The sequence below is a fragment of the Petaurus breviceps genome, unplaced genomic scaffold, assembly GCF_028583685.1.
Source record: "Petaurus breviceps papuanus isolate PSGF00001 unplaced genomic scaffold, PetGlider_PUasm1.0 37, whole genome shotgun sequence".
NCBI classification, from domain to species: domain Eukaryota; kingdom Metazoa; phylum Chordata; class Mammalia; order Diprotodontia; family Petauridae; genus Petaurus; species Petaurus breviceps.
This window is the reverse complement of record NW_027186296.1, coordinates 58173832-58194889: the sequence shown is the minus strand read 5'-3', so window position 1 is coordinate 58194889 and position 21058 is coordinate 58173832. Positions and strand designations below refer to the sequence as shown.

The following is a 21058-nucleotide window of genomic DNA, read 5'->3' as shown; positions in this document are numbered from 1 at the left end:
AAAAAAATACATGATTCTCTTAGTGAATGAGAAAAGACAAACCACCACAACAAAAAAGCCTCAAGCAAATCTCCAGTAAGCATTTTTTTTTTCTGTAAATAAAGATCATTGTTGACAGAAGATAGATTCCACAGTTCTTTCACACCACTTGGACTTATAGGAAGACTGATAGAAATGAACAGGTGCATGAATGAGCATTTATTATGGATCCTCTTACTATGTGCCAGATACTGTGCACAGGTATCTCTGGGGTCTGTCTATGCTCTCTACAATCATGATTACGGACACCTTTTTAGGCTGGTTGCTAGTTTCTGATCCTGCTTGACGGAATTCATCAAAGAAGCAATATCATTGGGGAGGCCAGGTAGCACAGCGAGTAAGAGCACCGGCTCCAGTGTTGGGATGACCTGGGGATCGAATCTGGGCTCAGATACTTAGCACCACACCCAGAAATAATTGGCCATGTAACCTTGAGCAAGTTACTTAACCCCAATTGCTTTAAAAAAAAAAAGCAATATCATTAGAGGGAACCTATGCTGGGGTTGTATGGAATTATGAGGAAATCTGTACTAGCTACCCTGATCTATTTGTTTTGAAAGAAACAAATTTCTAAGTTATAGAGTCACTAATGAAATTTGCATAGACTCTTCCTAGTATAGTCAGTTAACTAGAAGTTTCACTAAGGAGATTAAACCATAAGTGACCTTTGTAGATATTCAAAACATAATTGGAGATCTATCTGGGCTGCCCATACAGTTATACATTGTTCTTTGCCCTATAAGTTTTCTTCATCTATTTTTTCCTGAATAATTCCATACAAAGTTAGCATTATGTAGTGTAACAAGACTTACTTTAGCATCAAGTCCCATCTGTGTTCAAGTCCCATCTCTGAAACATACTGACTGTACTACTCTGGGACCTCTCAGTGCTTCAGACAACTTTGTAAGATTGAGTTGCAGAAGAGGTGTCAAATTGCATTGACAGAGGGAGTTTCCACATCTGGGAGTTCTCTATACTAAAGAAATGATTGCATCCTGATCCATCTCCAGTCATCTTGATGAATATCTGGCCTTTGGACCCAGATGACACTGGAGGAGAAAGTGAGGCTGGAGACCTTGCACAGCCCTCCCTTACTCAAATCAAAGTCAACTGCAAGTCATGTCATCATTTCTCTGATGTCCTGGTCCTCTTTGAAAATGAAGGAGAAACACAATACTAAAACAATCCTAAGTCAAGTCCCTAGCCTTATCCTTGGCTCCGCATGACCAATTCAAAGACATACTGAACATTTCCAATTATGCCCCATAAGCATCTCAAATTGAACACATCCAAAACTGAATTCCTTATCTTTGTTCCCAAACTACTCTATCTTCTCATCTGCCTGATTCGACTTTGTAACATCATTTATATCTGTCTTCTTTTCTCTTCTACCACAAGATTGCTCATACAGCCATTACTCTGGTTCATCCTGAATTGCTTCTCACCTGAACTATTGCAACAGCCAAATTGTTTCTACTGCATCTAATATTTCTCCTTTCTAATCCACTCTCCATGCAGTTGCCATATTGGCATACCCAACAGCATAGGTCTGCCTATATCATCCCCTTCCCCCCATCATTTCCTGTTGCCAAAAGAACAGATCACAAACTCATCTTCTTGGCATTTAAAGTCCTTCAATCTGGCTCAAGACTATCCTTCCAGGGGCAGTGAACATTATTCTCCTTTACACACTACATTTCCAGCCAAACTGGCCTACTTTCTATTCTCCAAACACAACATTCTATCGCCCAACTTCATGCCTTGTAAAAGCAGTTCCCTATGTCCTTCTTCACCTCTGCCTCATAAAATTCTTTGCTTCCTTCAATGTTTCATGACTCAGATCAAATAGGACCTCCTCTACTAGACATTTTTGATCCTACCGAATTATTAGTCCCTCAGGCTCCAAAATAACATATATGCACATATAACATGTATACTTATTTATGAACTTTTTGGTTTAACCAAGGGTCCTTGTGGGCAGAGCTATCTTCTTTATGTATTGCAAGCACCTACATAGTGCTTGGAGATACAAGAACTTAATAAATACCATTCAGTGGATGAATAAGTTAAATTAGGTTGTGCTCTGTTGACTGACCATTAAAAGGTTTTAAAAAGTTTCAGGATTTAATGTAATCAGTGCAATGTTATCCATAAACAATAGTATCTTTACATAGTGAGGCAATTTTCATTCCATTTAGATTCTACATTGTACATCTTCCAAGATAGTTGCAAACACCTATGATGACTATACAACCAGTTTTCTTGGGAGGAATATTGATAAGCTAGAGAACATACAGAAACAGGGGAACCACAATGTGAAGGCCTTGTATCCATGGCATATAATGTTAAGTTGAAAAACCTGAGCATGGAGATGAGAAGACATATTGGAAACATGATGACTATGCTCAATGATTTTAAAGACAGTTATGTGTAAGAGGCATTAGTCCAACAAGGTAGAAATAGGAGTAGTGGATGGGCAAAAATACAAGCAAACTTAAAGTCAGGAAATCCTTTAAAAAAACAATTAAAGATATCCAAAAGTGGAATGCTCCTCCTTGGAAGATGGTAAGTTCCTAATCAATGAGAGTATTCAGAGTGTTTTTTTTCTAATGACTAATCATAAACATCAAGGAGGGAATAAAATTAAGAGGTATATCCTTCCCATTGGAAAAAGTTTTATTTGATCTTTTATCTTTAGTTCTCATGGGCAGCAAATTGACAGAAAATATTTGGTTCTTTGAAGAAATTGCAATTTGCCTCTACTATCTGAATTTTGTGGGTATAACAATTACTATTCATTTTTCTTCTTTTAACAATATAAATGTTACTTCTGAAATTTTATACATACTTGGATTTTTTTTTGTCCTTGTAGACATGATCTACCAATCAGGAACATTGCTTATACAACATATTATAGGTGAAATTAGTTCACCAATATTTAAATAGATGCAGGGATAAAGTTGGGACATTTCATAAAAGAATTTATTCTTTCTGAACATTATAGAATGATGACATGATATATAAGGGGAAAATCTGGATAAATCATTTGGTATAACTGCTACCTTGAGGTGAACTAGCTAAGACAGATGGCTTTTGTAGGTGGGAGCCAAATGTCCAAATGTTAATTTTTAGTGTAGTAAAATCTTATATAAAGCACAGTGAAATACAGACATTTTGATCAAGTTAAATACAAAAGTAAGTTGAGGGAAGAGTTTTGAAATATATGTTAAAATGTAACTCAGGATCAGAAACAAACAAAAGAGGCTTGTAGACTAGTTTTCCAAGAAAATAGTTGGAAGTCATTGGAAATGGTAAGCCCTGAAAATATCACCCTCCCCCCAAAGAGAAAGAAATAATTTCACACATTTTTACTTCTATTGATACATTTATTTTTATATCATATATATACGTATGTGTGTTGTCCATAGATGTTATATGTGTCCACATATGTCCACTTAAATGTGACTTGAAGGGAAGCATGAATGAATAACTAGAGTCTTTTCAACCTCTGCAAGGGAGACTGATTCTGGTAAATAATATATGTAAATATGTATATCCTTCTATTTCTCTATCTCATGACCAGATTCAAATGCCTATCTCTTAACAGAGTAGTACCACAAACTAGGTATTAAAGAGTTTATTCTCTTGGGGCAGCCAGGTAGCACAGCGAGTAAGAGCACCAGCCCCAGTGTTGGGATAACCTGGGGATCGAATCCGGGCTCAGATACTTAGAACCACACCCAGAAATAACTGGCCATGTAACCTTGAGCAAGTTACTTAATCCCAATTGCTTTTTTAAAAAAAGAGTTTATTGCCTTCCCACCAAATTCCAGTTGCATAAAGACTTACAAAGAGCAAATAAATTTATCCAAGCTGATAGCAAATAGAAATAACAATAACAAAACTTATACAAATGAGAATATACCAGATAATACACAGAATGAATGAAATCTGTTGGGAATGAGGAGAGAGAGAGAGAGAGAGAGAGAGAGAGAGAGAGTCCCAAATTTAACTCAAGGGAAAATTTGCATAAGTCTCCAATGTGGTAAACCAGGGATTAGGGACATGATGGAGATGTTAGCTCCTCTCCATGTTAATTTCATCCTAGAGCCTTCTCTCCCTTGAAGGTGATCTCCCTGAAAGGAATCTGAAACCCTTTGTCTTCTCATTCAAATCTGGAAGTTAGAAGACCATGACCTGACGTCTTTCCTCATCACCACTCTTGTCTTACCAAGTTATGCACACTCACATACACAGATTATTGAGTAATCACTTCCCTCCAATGAGGAGTATTGTGCAAATTGAATTTGAGTCCCTGTTTATATGAAGAATGACAAAGAAAGAGGGAAAGAAAATTAGAGGAAAACAAACATCAACTGAGTCTGACAATTTGTGCAATGTTTCACACCTACAATACACCATCTGTACAAAGAGGTAGTAAAAGTTGATTGTTATATGTCTTTTTTGGGACCAAGCTTGGCCATTATAATTATACATTGTTTCCTTTTTTGTTGTTGTTCTTCCCACTTGTACTACAATAATCTATATGTATATGTGTGTGTGTAAGTAAACACAGACACATATATGATATTTATTACAACATAAAATAATTTAACAATTATACATAATACATATTCATATAGTCTTCATGGTTGTACTAACTGTATTTTGCTTTGTTTCATGTCTTCCCATTCTTCTCTTTACTCTTCATATTTATAATTTCTTTCAGTGTAACAATCTAATACACACAATGTAATAATGTTATACACACAATCTAATACCACAAATTGTTTAGTCATTTTACCATTGATGGACAACTGCTTCATTTCAAGATCTTGTTTCATAAAATTTGTTCACATGTGTATTTTAATTTGCTCATCATGAGACATGAACTTCTTCAATCACCTATAAAGAACATCATCTACTCAAGACCCCTATAGCAGAGTTAGACTAAATTCCTACTACAAGACCTCCACACTCCAACATTATATTATTGTTCTATGTTGTTCCCCAACTTTTTGTGGCAATATCTTCACATCCCTCACTAATAAGGAATTATATCTCATTCCACTATTATTTAGTTGCAAAGAACTAATGAATTTAGAGATACTGAACAAGCTAAGTACTTGTGTTTAAGTCAAATATAGTTTAGGATTGTAATGTGACTGAATCTGATTTCTTCAATTACAAGAGTAAAGAGGACAGTAGCACATAGAAGTTTGTTATTTATGGAACGTGACCCTATTCTTCTTGCTTACTGTTATTGTAAGAATTGCAGGAATTCATTATGAGTATTGTGTTCTTTCAATTGTTAAAATTTTGTAAGAATATTAACTATGTTATGTCATATTTTTTTTAAGCAATTGGGGTTAAGTAACTTGCTCAAGGTTACACAGCCAGTTATTTCTGGGTGTGGTGCTAAGTATCCGAGCCCAGATTCAATTCCCCAGGTCATCCCGACACTGGGGCCGGTGTTCTTACTCTCTGAGCCACCTAGCCACCCCTATGTCATATTTTTCTAATAAAATTACATGTCAAGTACAATGCATAATGTAAGTTTAGTATTTATATATTTAGATTTGGAAGTGGGTGGGAACTTTAAAGTTATCTAGCATAATAATGTCAACCTTAAGTAGAAATAGGGCCACTGGCTACAGAACCCACAAAATGACACAGAGAAGCTAATCTCCCACTGAGGACAGCCCGGCAGGCCAGCAGAAATTGGCCAGCACAGTGCTCTGGGAGCCGAGCCCAGCCCTTTAGCCCCAGTGTGGGCCTGACCAGCCACTGGCCAGAGGGACTCCAGATCAGCAGCAACTGTGGCCGTTTCCTGATTTATCAACACATAGATGCAAAGGACAAAGTGAGAGGTCAGTGCAGTCTGGACTTTGGGACCCAGTAAGGGGGAGTTTGTAGCTTTTGCCCCAAGGGAGAGAAGCCGCTGAGACCCCGGCACAGCCCACCAGCACCAAGTGGCAGCTTCAGCTCCTGGCCTGCAAAGTGTAGGGGGACCAAGCACCAGTCTGAGGGGTAATCACTCTTGCTTTAACCTTCTGGGATCTGAATTGCACTCTAGGGTGAAGGTCCTCAGGTGTGTGTCCAGCTTGCCAGAGCATGTGGAGACCTCAGAGAGGGCACCCATCAAATACCTCAGGCAGCTGAGAAAACCCCAGCGTTTGGGACGAAAGCTCCCCTGTCTGGTGGCAGAGTCCTACTGTGGCAAAAAGCCCAGGGGTCAAGTGACTGAGGGGAGACATGACCAGGCAAAGGAAACAAAGCAGACAGAAGATTCCAACATTAGATTCCTATTTTGGGGACAAAAAGAGCAAACCATGGAACAGGAGGAAGACAGTGAAGTCAGAACTCCTGCACCAAAAGCTTCAAAGGAAAATAAAAGCTGGTTACAGGCCATAAAGGACCTTAAGAAGCAGATAAGTAAGAAGTGGAGGAAAAATTGGGAAGAGAAATGAGAAAAATGCAAGAAACTTACGAAGTGAAAGTCAACAGCCTGACTGAGGAAAATCACACGTTAAAAAATAGACTAATTCAAATGGCAAAAGAGGTTCAAAAAAGGCAATGAGGAGAAGAATGCCTTAAAAAGCCAAATTTGCCAGATGGAAAAAGAATCTCAAAATATCAATGAAGAGAATCATTGCTTCAGAATTAGAATGGAGCAAATGGAAGCTAATGACTTTATGAGAAATCAAGATGCTGTTAAACAGATCCAAACAAATGAAATAATAGAAGGCAATGTGAAATATCTCATGGGAAAAACCACTGACCTGGAAAATAGATCCAGGAAAGATAATTTAAAAATTATTGGACTAGGGGCGGCCAGGTATCACAGTGAGTAAGAGTACCGGCTCCAGTGTCGGGAAGACCTGGAGATCGAATCCTGGGGAGAGACAGCACCCACCCAGAGACACCTGGCCGTGTAACCCTGAACAAGTTACTTAAGACCAATTGCTTAGGGGTGGCCAGGTGGCTCAGCGAGTAAGAGCACTGGCTCCAGTGTCGGGATGACCTGGATCAAATCCCAGGCTCAGATACTCAGAACCACACCCAGAAATAACTGGCCGTGTAACCTTGAGCAAGTTACTTAACCCTGATTGCTTTAAAAAAAATTATTGGACTACCTGAAAGACATGATCAAAGTAAGAACCTAGAAATCATCCTCCAGGAAGTTCTCAAAGAAAACTGCCCTGATGTTTTAGAACCAGAGGGCAAAATAGAGGTTGAAAGCATCTACCAATCACCCCCTGAGAAGGATTCCAAAAAGAAAACTCCTAGGAATATTACAGCCAGGTTCCAGAATTCCCAGATTAAGGAGAGAATATTACAAGCAGCCAGGAAGAAACAATTTGAATATTGTGGAAGCACAATCAGGATAACCCAGGATCTGGCAGCTTCTACACCGAGGGATCAAAGGGCCTGGAATATGATATTCCAGAGGTCAAAGGAGCTGGGATTAAAACCATGAATTACCTACCCAACAAAACTGAGTATCATGTTTCAGGGGAAAATATGGTCATTCAGTGGAATAGAGTACTTTCAAGCATTCTTGATGAAAAAACCAGAGTTGAATAGAAAATTTGACATTCAGATACAAGAAGCAAGAGAAACATGGGAAGGTAAACAGGGAAAAGAAATCATAAGGAACTTATCAAAGTTGAATTATTAACATTCCTACATGGAAAAACAGTAATTGTAACTTATGAAACTTTTCTCAGTAGTTGAAGGGAATAGAAATATATATGTATATATTATATATGTCTATATGTGAGGGTATATGGGCATATGAATACATAGGTGAATGTGTATATATATGTTTAGAGTTATAAATAGATAGAGGGCACAGGACCAACTTAACAGGAAGGGATGATACTTAAAAGGTGAAATTAAGAGGTGAGAGAGGAATATAATGAGAGGAGATGGGGAGAGACAGAATGGGGTAAACTATCTCATATAGAAGAGGCAAGGGAAAATGGTTATAATGGAGGGCAAGAATAGAGAGGCAAAAGGGAATGGGTCAACCTTATTCCATTGAATTTGGCTTGAGGAGGGTATGAAATACACACTAAATAGGGTATCTCACCCTCCAGGAGTGTAGAGGGGAAGGGGATAAGAGGGGGGATGATGGAAGAGAGGGCAGGCTGGGGGAGAGGAAAATTAGAAACACGCATTTTAGAAAAGGGAAGGGATCAAAGTAGAGAATAGAACAAATGGAAGGTGGTATAGGAGGGAGGGAAATATAGTCAGTCTTTTACAATATATCTACTATGTTATTGTTTTGCCTTAGCCACACATGTACAACCTATACTGAACTGCTTATCTTCCCAGTAATGGTAGGTGACAAGGGAGGAAGGGAATGAATCTGGAATTCAAAGTTTTAAAATTAAATATATGTATACTATTATTAATACTATTTTACATGTAATTGGGAAATAAGATATACAGGCACTGTGGCTTAGAGATCCACCATGCCGTATTGGAAAAGTCAAAAGTGGTATGGGAGAAAATATGGGAGAGAGCAGATTGGAGGAGGGGATATCCTGTGGGACTGCTATTTTGGGGGTGGTGGGTAGGGGGAAAATGGGGAGAAAATTTGTAACTCAAAATTTGGCGGAAATGAGTGATGTAAATCAGAAGTTAAAGCATTTGGAAAAAAAAGAAATAGGGCCACTAAACTGTATAGAAGGATCCCTGTGGGGATTTGTTGATATTGATTTAGAAAACTATTAATATATTCTGGGTTTTATACTGTTTTTTCTGTATTTTATTAAATATTTTCTGGTTATATTTCATCTGGTTGGGGCCCCTCTCCAGAGTGTTATGGACCACATATTTGATACCTCTGATCTAATCAGACCTACTTATTTTTACCAACAAAGGAATGGTCAAGAGAAATTAATAGATTTGCCCATGGTCACACAAGAAGTGATATATAGGCCTGGGATTTGTTCCTAGGTTCCTCTGAATCCAGATGCAATGAACTTTTCATAATGCTATGCTTATAGTCTTCTTATTAATATTGATCCTTACAGACATTGTATGCTAGAGAAAGCAGTAGACTTGCAATCAGAAGACCTAATTTTGAATTCTAGCTCCATTCATTTGAACTAGACACTTCCCTTCTCTCAGTAGCAAATGACTCCTTTGTAAAATGGGGATGAAACTAATTCTTATACTTCTTAACTCACGGAACTGCAAAAATCAAGTAGAATAATATTTATAGAGTAATCATTAATGGTGGTTTGAATTAATCATTGATTTCTTTCATTGCTTTGGTAGAAGCAAGCATGAAGAAAGACTCTTGACAGACAACCCCCCCTTCTCTACATTTTATTATAAAATTTGTCATCCACACATCTGAATTTATATTTTGGATTTTTCAGTGGTCTTTGCCAAGAAGGAAATCCTTTACTTCTTCTTAAAGTGTCTCTGAAAAGGCAGCAATTGGCCATTGAGAGCCATTTGGGAAGAAATAGATCAATCTCACCTTGTCTACAAAACTGAATATCCAATAGGTACAGACAAGGAATATGTTTTAAATCTTAGTGTAACTTGATATCTTAAAAGCTCCAGAGATGCAGTGATTGATCTGACCAAAAAAGAAAAGAAAGAAAATAGTTTCTCTCAAATACCTTACAATTCTTTAAGTATTTGAGGGAGACAAAAGAAAGAAAGATGAGAGAATTAGTTGTCGGATGATGAGAATGAAAAGAATAATTACCTATATTAAAAGTCTGTGTTTTCAAGGCATTAAAAAGCTAATTAATGTAACTCAGGAGAATTCAAGACACTTTATAGGGGCTTTCTGTTTGAAGCGGTTGAGGCTCTCAGTTTTCTATGCATTTTAGACTATAAATGACATTTCCATCATCAACTAGAATATCTGGAAGGAATTTCAAGATATATTTGGAAAACTTGGATATTAATAAAACTTTGTTATCAATGATGGGAAACAGAGCCTTCAGTATTCCTGGCCCCTGGGTCTAGGTGGTAAAGAAAAACCTCTGTTTGCCTCAGGAAGGGACCAAAGAACTAGAATTCCCATGATTTTTTCCATTTGATTTTATTTCTCATATCACCCCACTGCCTCTCCTAATCTTCCTTCAGACTTGTGATTTACCTTCCCTTATTTCTAATAATCCCAAAATTTCATCTGGGAAATAAAATACAGAACCCAATCAGCTTTTGTCCAAAGTTAGAAAAGTTGAATTCTAGTTGCAAACTTTTAGAGTAACCTTGTACAAGTTACTTAACTTTTCTGAATAGTTTGCCCTCCATGATAATATTAATAATTATAGTCAACATTTGATGATACTATCAGATTTTAAAAAAATTTGATATGTATTATCTTATTTGCTTCTTGTAGTAACCCTGTGAAGTAGGTAAGGCAGGGCAAGGTAACAGACATTTATTAAACACCAGCCATGTGCCAGATACCATCGATAGCACTATGGATGCAAATGTAAGTAAAAAGGAGAGATTGGTGCTCTTTATTATCTTCATTTCAGAGATTGACACAAACTGAGACTGATAGAAGTTATAAGACTTGTTCCAGGACCCAGAACTTATTAGTGCCAGAAACAACTCAAATTGAGATCTTCCTCAGTACAGTGTTCCACCTACCAACTACACCATTTAGTGTCCTGATTAAATGGTTGAAGTTGATTCATTTGATCCTCAGAACAAATCTACATGGTTCTTTTAGATATCAATCTCCATTCCCCAAAAGCTTCAGGTACTATTCCATTTCTACAGATGGAGAAACTGAAGCTAAGATAATAAGGGGAGAATATGCAATAATTTGGAAAGCAGCATAGGTAGTAGGGTGGGAAATATATGTGCTCTGGAATTACTTCACAACATTGGTAAAAGGAGACAAACCATGGGAAAGAACTTGGAAAGCTGTCGAACTCTTTATTGCCTCTTGAAGAAAATATACACTACACAGCCAAACTTTTAAAGACTTCTACCATCTGGATTCCACTTACTTTTCTTAACTTATTTCATATTTGTCTCCTTTATATTCTGAACAAACTAGCCAAATTTTTATTCCCTGGTTTTGACATGCCAATATTTTGACCCTTGCCAATTCTTTGCCTTTCCATATGCTATCTTCAATACCTATAGAAAAAGAACCAGAATTAATGTTCCAACAGAGAATGAACAATTTTAAAGTCTCTTTTGTGTTATTTTTCCAATTATATGTAAAATACTTTAAACACACATTTAAAAAAATTTGAGTTCTAAATTCTCTCTATCCCTCCCTTTCATCCCCCCTCCTTGAGAAGGCTAACAATTTAATGTAGATTACATATGTGAAGTCATGCAAAATGTATTTTCACATTAGCCATGTTGCATAAGAAAACACAGACCAAAAAGAAAATAATGAAAACTGAAAAAAAAAAAAAGTATTCATCGATCAGCATTCAGACTTCAGTTCTTTGTCTGGAGATGGATAGCTTTTTTTTTTTTATCAGAAGTCCTTCAGAATTATCTTAGATCATTGTATTTCTTAGCATAGCTAAGTCATCCACAGTTGATCATCCTTATAACATTGCTGTTACTGTAGTACAATGTTCTACTTCTGCTCACTTCACTTTGCATCAGTTCATGTTAGTCTTCTCAGGTTTTTCTGAAGCCATTCTGCTCATCATTTCATAAGTAAGATAATATTCCAACACAATCATATATTACTCCTTGTTCGACAATTCCCTGATTGGTGTGCATCTACTCACTTTCCAATTCTTTGCCACCACAAAAAGGGCTACTATTAATATGCATGAATATTTAGATCCTTTTCCTTTCCCCTTTATATCTTTGGGATACAGACCTAGAAGTGGTATTGCTGGGTTAAAGGGTGTAATGGCAAGGGAATTTTAAGATCTTCCCTGCCCCTTAATAGGCCTATGGAATTTGAAGATCTTCCCTGCCACTAGTGGGCCTCACTTGGAACCCAACAACAGAAGCTTGCTTAGGGGAGGCTTGTTTTTCAGGAAGGCCCACCTTTTCTTACTTTGTGATTAGACAGTGGGTCACAAATGTTGTGATGTCTTCTGACCCTGGAGAAGGCTATATGGGTGTGTGTGTGTGTGTGTGTGTGTGTGTGTGCTACCTGAGGTGTTTTGCTTTAGGACTCACTATGAGAAGAATTGTGTGATTTGGCCACATGAGACTCTGGGCAGCCACTGAGTCCCCCAACTATGAAAACCCAGATGTTGGTGCTTCTCTCTCTGGTAACTAACTGTATTATGTAATGGTCAGACAACCAGAAGCCATGTCTGTTGAATTTTGTTATTTTCCTCTGTCTGTATTTTTTGTCAGCATGTAATTTCTGTTTGTATTCTTTTAAGTTCAGGGTGCTGTCTTTTTCCGCTGAACTAAGTGAATGACATATGTTTGATTAAAGTAATATTGTTAACCCTTTTTGAATTGGTTTCCTTTAGGAAAACAGATCAAAGAACCTATACTAGCAGCTGTCCTGGGTATGCTAAGGTGCTTGCTGTTACAAACAAAGAGTATGTGCAGTTTTATTTTTTTTTATCTTCTAAAAAAATGTTTATTGGGGTAGCTAGGTGGGGCAGTGAATAGAGCACCAGCCCTGGAGTCAGGAGGACTTGAGTTCAAATCTGGCCTCAGATACTTAACACAAAATTAACCATGTGACCTTGGGCAAGTCACTTAACCCCAATTGTCCTACCTTCTCCTCTCTATAAAGCAAAAAAAAAAAAATTAAAGAATATTTGTTACATTGAACAATAGACTCCTTAAAATCACACAATCTTGGCTGCAGGAGGCAAGTAGGAAATGTAGATGTCACAAAGTAAGAGAGAAACCAACAGAAATCACTATTTTATCTATACAGGAATATCTACTTTTTGCCAGATTTCTTAATCCCACTACTAGCAAGTGGTCCCTTCCCAGCAGTTTTTGCTTTTAAGTCTTCCAATTTTTCTTTTTTTTTGTTTGAAAGCTATATCTTCCTCTTCCATTTCCTTCATTTGTTTCTTGGGCTGCTTCAGAGGCTTCTTCTTACCACCCTTATGACGGGACATTGTACCTGCTGCTCCTTTGTGCAATTTTATAGCCCTTTGGTTATAGTTCCAAAGTTCTCTCTAGAATGGTTGGATTAGTTCACAACTCTAAAACTTGGTATCCCAATTTTTCCCCACCCCCACCAACATGTGTTATTTTCTATAATCTTATCTAATATTATAATAGTTGTGCAGTAGTATCTCAACATTTTTAAAATTTGCATTTCTTTAATCAATAGTGATTTAAAGCTTTTTTTTTTTTTGGTGTGACTAGAGATCACTTTGATTTCTTCTTCTGAAAACTGCCTGTTCAAATCATTTCACCATTTATCAAATGGGGAATGACTTATATTTTGGTAAATTTGATTCAGTCCTCTATATATTTGAGAAATGAGGCCTTCATCAGAGAAACCTCCTGTAAAAATTTCCACTCAGATTCCCTGCTTTTCTTCTAATATTGACTATGTTGATTTTGTTTGTGCAAAACCCTTTTTTAATTTCATGTAATTAAAATTATCCATCTTACATGACATAATGCTCTCTGTCTCTTGTTTGTTGATAAATTCTTCCCTGATCAATAGGCCTGAAAGGTAAAATTTTCCATGCTTGACTAATTTGCTTATTTTGTAACCCATTATGTCTAAATTTTGTACCCATTTAGGCCTTATCTTGGCATATGTTGTGAGATGTTGCTTTATATCTTGTTGTTACTAAACTGTTTTTTAGTTTTCTTAGCAATTTTTTGGCAAATGGGAAGGTCTTGTCCTAAAATCTTGTATCTTTAGGTTTATCAAACAATAGGTTTTTATGATCATGTATTGCTATGTAATATATACCTAATCTATTCCACTGATTTGCCACTCTATTTCTTAGCCAGTGCCATATTATTTGAATGTTTATTGCTTCATAATAGTGTAAGATCAGGTACTGCTATGCCACCTCACAAACATTTTCACATTGTTTTCCTTGATATTCTAGACCTTTTGTTCTTTCTGATGAATTATGTGATATTTTTGTAGCTGAAATAATTTGAGTAATTTGATTAGGCATTGAATAAATTAATTCAGGTTGAACAGGTATTTTAATTATATTGGTTCAGACTACCCATGAACAAATGATATTTCTCCATAGAAATATAGATCTGTCTTTATTTGTGTTATATGTTTTGTAATTCTGTTTGTATAGTTCCTGTAATTGGCTTAGCAGGTAGACTCCCAAGTATTTTATATTGTCTGCCATTATTTTAAACAGATTTTCTCTTTCTATTTCTGCTGGACTTTGTTGGCAACACATGGAAATGCTAATGATTCATGTGGGTTTAATTTATACCCTGCAGTTTTGCTGAAGTTGTTAATTGTTTCAATGAGGTTTTTAAATTGATTCTCTAGGGTTCTCTAAGTATACCGTCATAACATCTGCAAAGAGTGATAGTTTTGTTTCTTCATTGTCTATTTTTATTTTTTCAATTTCTTTTCCTTGTCTTATTGTTGCAATATTTAATAAGTGGTAATAATGGACATCCTTGTCTCATTCATAAAGCAGAAATTGGTTTATAGTTTTCTTTCTTTATTTTTGATCTTCCTAGTTTAGTTATCAGCACCATATTTGCATCATAAAAGGTATCTGCAATGGCTCCTTCTTTGCCTATTTTCACAAAAGGTTTCTATAGTATTGGAATTTATTTTTCTTTAAATGTTTGATAGGATTCCCTTGTGAATCTGTATAGTTCTGAGGATTTTTTTCTTAGGGAGCTCATTAATGGCTTTTTCCATTTCCTTTTATAAGGTAGGATTATTAAGGTATTCCATTTCTTCTTTTGTTAATTTGAACAATTTGTATTTCTGTAAATACTAATTTCCCTTAGATTCTTAAATTTTATAATTGGATAAAAACCTCCTAATAATTATTTTAATTTCATCTTCATTTGTAGAGAATTCATTTTTTTTTAATTTTTATTTTGGTAATTTTGTATTCTTTTGTAAAATCAAATTAACCACTAGTTGATAAATTTATTTTTTTCATAAACCCTGGTCCTAGTTTTATTTCCTAGTTCAATGGTTTTCTTATTTTCAGTTTTAGTCATTTCTCCTTTGTTTTTCAGGATCTCCAATTCGCTATTTAATTGGAGATATTTAATTTCTTCTTTTTCTAGTTTTTTTAATTGCATGCCCGAATCATTAATCTGTCCTTTATTTTACTGATGTTAGTGTTTAGAGTAAAAAAATTTCCTCTAAGTACTGTTTGGCTGCATCCCATAAACTTTGGAATGTTGTCTCATTTTTGTCATTCTCTTTAATGAAATTGTTGATTGTTTCTATGATTTGTTCTTTGAACCACTCATTCTTTTCTTCAAATTAATTTATTTTTAGTTTTCAACATTCACTTTCATAAGATTTTGAGTTCTAATTTTTCTCCTCTCCCCTCCCCCTACTCCAAGAGGGTGTGCAATCTGATATTGGCTCTATTTATACATTCATATTATAAATATTTTCACATTAATCATGTTTTAAAGAAGAATTAGAACCAGTGGGAGGAACCATGAGAAAGAAGAAACAAAACAAATGAGAGAATCAGAGAGAGAGGGTAAAGAGTATGCTTTGATCTGCATTTGGACTTCATCTTTCTTTTTCTGAGTGTGGATAGCATTTTCCTTCACAAGTCTTTTAGAGTGTCTTAGATCCTTATTTTTGCTGAGAAGAGCTAAGTCTATCAAAATTAGTCTTTGCACACTTGTGGCTGTTAGTGTGCACAATGTTCTCTTAGTTCTGATCACTTCACTCAGCATCAGTTCATGTAAGTCTTTCCAGGTTTTTCTGAAATATTCCTGCTCATCATTTCTTATGGAGCAATAGTAATCCATTACATTCATATGTAATTCACAGCTTGTTTAGTCATTCCCCAATTGATGGGCATCTCAATTTCTAATTCTTGCCCACCACAAGAAGAACTGCTATAGAAATATATTTGTACATATGGGTCCTTTCCCGTCATTTATGATATCTTTGAAATACAACCCTAGAAGTGGTCTTACTAGGTCAAAGGGTATAAACATCTTTAAAGCCTTTTGGAAATAGTTCAAATTGTTCTCTAGAATGGTTGGATCAGTTCACAACTCCACCAAAAATGCATTAATGTTCCAATTTCCCCATATCTTCTAAAACATTTATCATTTTCCTATTTTGTCATGTTAGTCAATCTGATAGGTATGATATGGTACCTCAGAGTTGTTTTCATTTGCATTTCTCTAATCAACAGTGAATTAGAACATTTTTCATATGTCTATAGATAGCTTTCATTTCTTCATCAGAAAATGGCCTGTTCATATAATTTGACCACTTATCAATTGGGGAATAACTTGTATTCTTATAAAATTGACTCAGTTCTCTATATATTTTAGAAATGAGACTTTTGTCAGAGACACTGGTTGTAAAAACTGTTTCCTAGCTTTCTGCTTCCCTTCTAATCTTGGTTGCATTAGCTTTTTTTGTGCAAAATCTTTTCATTTAATGTAATCAAAATTATCCGTTTTGCCTTTCACAGTGTTCCCTACCTCTTCTTAGGTTATAAATTCTTCCATTCTTTATAAATCTGACAGGTAAACTATTCCTTGCTCTCCTAGTTTGCTTGTAGCAACAGCCTTTATATCTAAATCATGTTCCCATTTTGACTTTATCTTGGTATATGGTATGAGATATTTGACCCAGTCAATCTTTAGGATTAGATTGTTTAATTTCCAACTAATTTTTCATCTGTGTTTCCACAGTCCTTCATAGAAATGTGATTTTTATTGCCTTATGATCTGAAAGGGATGCATTTAATTATTTCTACTTTTTTACATTTGGTTGTAAAGTCTGTAAATTTTTGGTGTTTCCAAGGTATTGTTATGTAAGGAGATGTATGATCATTTCTCTTCTAGTCTATGCCCTGGTCTTTACAGAGGAAGGGACCTTTTTTCTCTGTAGCATCAAGTATTATTGCTACTTTTGACCCTGATCTATGACTCTGGCCTCTATTCTCCTGTGGCAACAAGCATTAGTGTTATTTTCTGCCTTTGAGACCAGGGCACCTGCTCTCTTGTGAGCAGTAAGCACTCTTCTACATCCTGGAACTATGACTAGGGCCCCCACATTCCTATAGCCACAAGTGTTCCTCTTCACCTTTGACCTATGACCCTGAACTATTCAACAAGGTCCTAAAGCAACTGCCAGTAATGGGTCCCCTAAAATCTTTTTTGGACAGTTTCTGACTCCCTTAGTGTCTATGGGTGAGAGCTTCCAAAACTGCTATGGCAGTTGTTGCAGTCATCTCCAAGGCCTACTGCTGGTGTTGCTACTATGATCCTGAACTGCTCTCCAAACCCAATCACCAACCTGGTATAGCAAATCTTTCCAGTCAACCTCCTAAATTGTCTTGGGCTAAAAAACTATTTCGCCCTGACCTTTTCTTTTTGCTTTGCCACTCCAGATTTCAATTTGTGGCGTTATTTTAAAGTTGTTTGGAGGAAAACTTGAGAGAGTTCAGTTTAATTACTGCTCCCTTGGATTGAAATATTAATTGAAAAAAAAATCCAGGGAGTAAAATAACTTCAAAAAAACTCAAAGGGTGACCTTTTGATCAATTGTAAGTAAATTTTGTAGGACACTCGATCCTTTGGGTAATTCCTTTGAAGTTAATGTTTTGGTTTGATTTGCTTAACTATTCTTTGGAACATGTGGGGAATGACTAGAGCAGAGAATTATGTAGTATTGAGGGCCAATGGAAGGAAGTAGAGACATGTTTTTTGGGATAGTAAAAAAAAATGATGTCAAAATAGCATCAATTTTTTGTTGCGTATTTAAAAAAAAATTATGTTCTTCTAATTTATTTCAGTTTGTAGAGAGTCTTAAGATAGAAGAAATAAGAATCAGTTATGAGAGTTCCAGGACCAGTATAAATCTTTAATTGGGCTGGCATTCATGGCAACAGGTGAATTTTCTATATTTCCATTCTACACAATGGTAGATATACATAAGTGTAGAAAAGACTAATGAAGGGCATCTAGGAGCATTTAATGTGAAATCTGGTGTGAACATAACCAAATACCTCTATGGCAATAGGAGGTCATACTTAAATTAAAGCTATAGATATTCCTGATCTTGCTTTATAACTCTCTTTTCTATCACTGAAACTCCCAAGCAACAAAACTTAACATTTGGATTTCACATCTTTCTCCTCATACCTATGCTCTAACGAATCACTGGCATCAAAAAGGAATTTGAGAAGCCTGAATCTCTCCCTTGTATTTATTGGCATGAGGGAAAGGGAACCCTTTGGTAAAGGGACATCAAGTTCTAAGCAAAGAGCTGGATGAGGAGGCGATTCTTTTTGTCACTGGTATTTTCCTTAGTAATAATATCATTTCACTTTTCTGACATTCCGTTAGCACTAGAAAGACATGGCAAGGATAACTTCTTGGGCCCACTTTTCCATGGAAATAAGAAAAACAAAACCTCAATGTCTATCTAAACAAATCTCAGTGATCATGAAAATGTACACATTCAAATCCAGTTGTGGACCTACCCAATACCATGCCAAGTTTGAGATATATCTTTACATTCACATGCCAGATAATATAGCCATATCCTGTCTCAGCAGAGTTGCACTTGGCCACTCTACCAATGATTGCCTCCAGATACTTTGTCACCAGTTGTACATCCTGTGTGTAATTACCACACCCTTGGGATGCATGTCTTTACAGGTCTGATCACACTACTCTTCCAACTCACTCATTTATTGTTTAGCTAATTCTCTTGTCTCATTTCCTCAGTCCTTTACTGTATTCCCCCAAAAGGAGGAGTAAGAAAAGAAATGATTCCAAACAATCCATAGTTTTTGTATAATTGGCCTCTTTATAACCTATAATTGATTAATTTCTTCCAAACATTTTAAAATAATTTTAAAACATATTTCTGTATGTGACTAAATTCCACTATTAAATAGTCTCAAAGACATTTAGTGTATCTTGGGATAATTGGGCACCCAAAATAAACATAGAGCACATTAGAATGTAAATAATTTGGAGGGTTTTAAGCTGTGTCCTAGGTATCTGAATAGATTAAACCACAATTTGCAGTGTAGTTAGGGTCCTACCTAGATTATGAGATACTGTTACTGTAATATATCTCCTGGATAGCTCTGTAATTCTTATTTGAAAGAGCTTAAAAGTTTGTTAGAATCAAACAAAAAGATAATGTGCTCCCCACTCAAGATTTATTTTACTGAATTATCTCCCAATTAAGCATCTCTCATATCCATATTTCAATCTGTCATCTCTAATAAAAATAAAAGCTGAGAACCAGTGAATACCAGAATTGGCAGTTTTGCACTTTAAAAAATTGTGTTTTTTGGGTTTGGCTAGGTGGCACAGTGAATGGAGAGCCGGCCCTGGAGTCAGGAGGACCTGAGTTCAAATCCGGCCTCAGACACTTAACACACACACAAAAGCAAAAAAAAAAAATGTTTTTTTTTTTCTAAACTCAAGACTATTGTCTTGATCAAATTAAATGGTAGAGGTGGTAAGATAAAATAGTTAGACAACAAGCATTCTATGTCAGTTTGTTTTTTTTCTACCTTGCTTCGGTATAACAAATATCCAGTTCTGTCAGACATTTTAACCCATAGCTAGTACCATGCAACTCTTTAAAAAGAGAAACCTGTTTAACAGGCAGAGGCCTATTCTATAAAGAGGAAAAAAATCCAGTGTACAAAAATCTTACATTCTTTTTACTTGCCACAACTACTTTTTAAGTGTTTACTTCCATATTATAATAGTAATGATATCATTGTTATTAATTTTAGTATTATTACAAATTATATTTTGGGGGATTCAGATGGGAAGTTGGGAAAGGGAAGGGTAAAGAATTTTCATTGCACCTACTTCTCTGCCAGAGAAGCACTTTAAAAATATCAGTTCATTTAATTTTCACAACAATCTTGCAAGGTAGATAGTCTTTATAGCTGAAGAAACTGAAGCAACCGGAACTTAAATGATTTGCTCAGAGTAACACAGTTAGCAAGTATCTGAGGCTAGTTAGAACTGAATAACCTATAAACATATTCTAGAGATGCTATATAAGGAGAAATTCTTAATATTTTCAAACTTCTTCCTTGCTCTGTTAATCCACAGGTATGTGAATGACTGTTTTATGAGTCATCCCAGGGAGTTGTTTTATGCTTATGTTACATTTGTATTCAATCAGTGTTAAAAATAACCAGTCAATGGAATGCTATCATTTTCCTTCAAAATGTCACCTCCTAATCCACCCCCATCTTAATAGCCTTATTTTGTCCTCCCCTTCTTCCCATCTCTAGCTACTTCTCCGACAAATAAATCAGTTACTGAAGTTAAGAATACATATTTATCTCTAGGATGATTAATAACATGTTGAGAAATCATTAAATCCATTTTTAGAAAGAATTCAGAGAAAGAATGGAAGGAAAGAAGGAAAAAAAGGAATGAAGGAAGGAAGTAAGAAAGGAAGGAAGGAATAAAGAAAGGAAGATGACTTGTAAACATCTCACAACATACCCGGGGGAAGATGGAATTCTTTATCACATATAGGAAAATCAAATTACATCTCCCCATTTTCAGCAACTGTTATTATGCTTGAATGGAATTTTTTTTTAAGTTAATAACCATAATAGCTAAACAACTTTGGGATTTTACCTAACACATAAGAGCTTTCAAAATGACAAAAGATGGGCATAGACAAAAGGGTCTTTATTTCTGAGACTGTGGGAAAAGAGGCATACTAATTAACTGTTAATGGAATTATGAATAGACTCAACCCTTCTGGAAAATAATTTGGAATTATGTAAAGAAATGAATGAATTAAGAAACATTTATTAAGTGCTTACTGTGTGACAGAAACTGTGTTAAGTATTGGGAACATAAATAGAAAAGCAGGACAGTCTCTATTCTTAAGTACCTCCCATTC

The 21058-nt window shown here is 35.8% G+C and overlaps 1 pseudogene; it reads right to left on the bottom strand.

The window, feature by feature from the left end:
- Positions 1-12919: 12919 nt before the first annotated feature.
- LOC138168580 (translation machinery-associated protein 7-like) lies at positions 12920-13103 on the bottom strand (annotated as a pseudogene).
- Positions 13104-21058: the final 7955 nt, after the last annotated feature.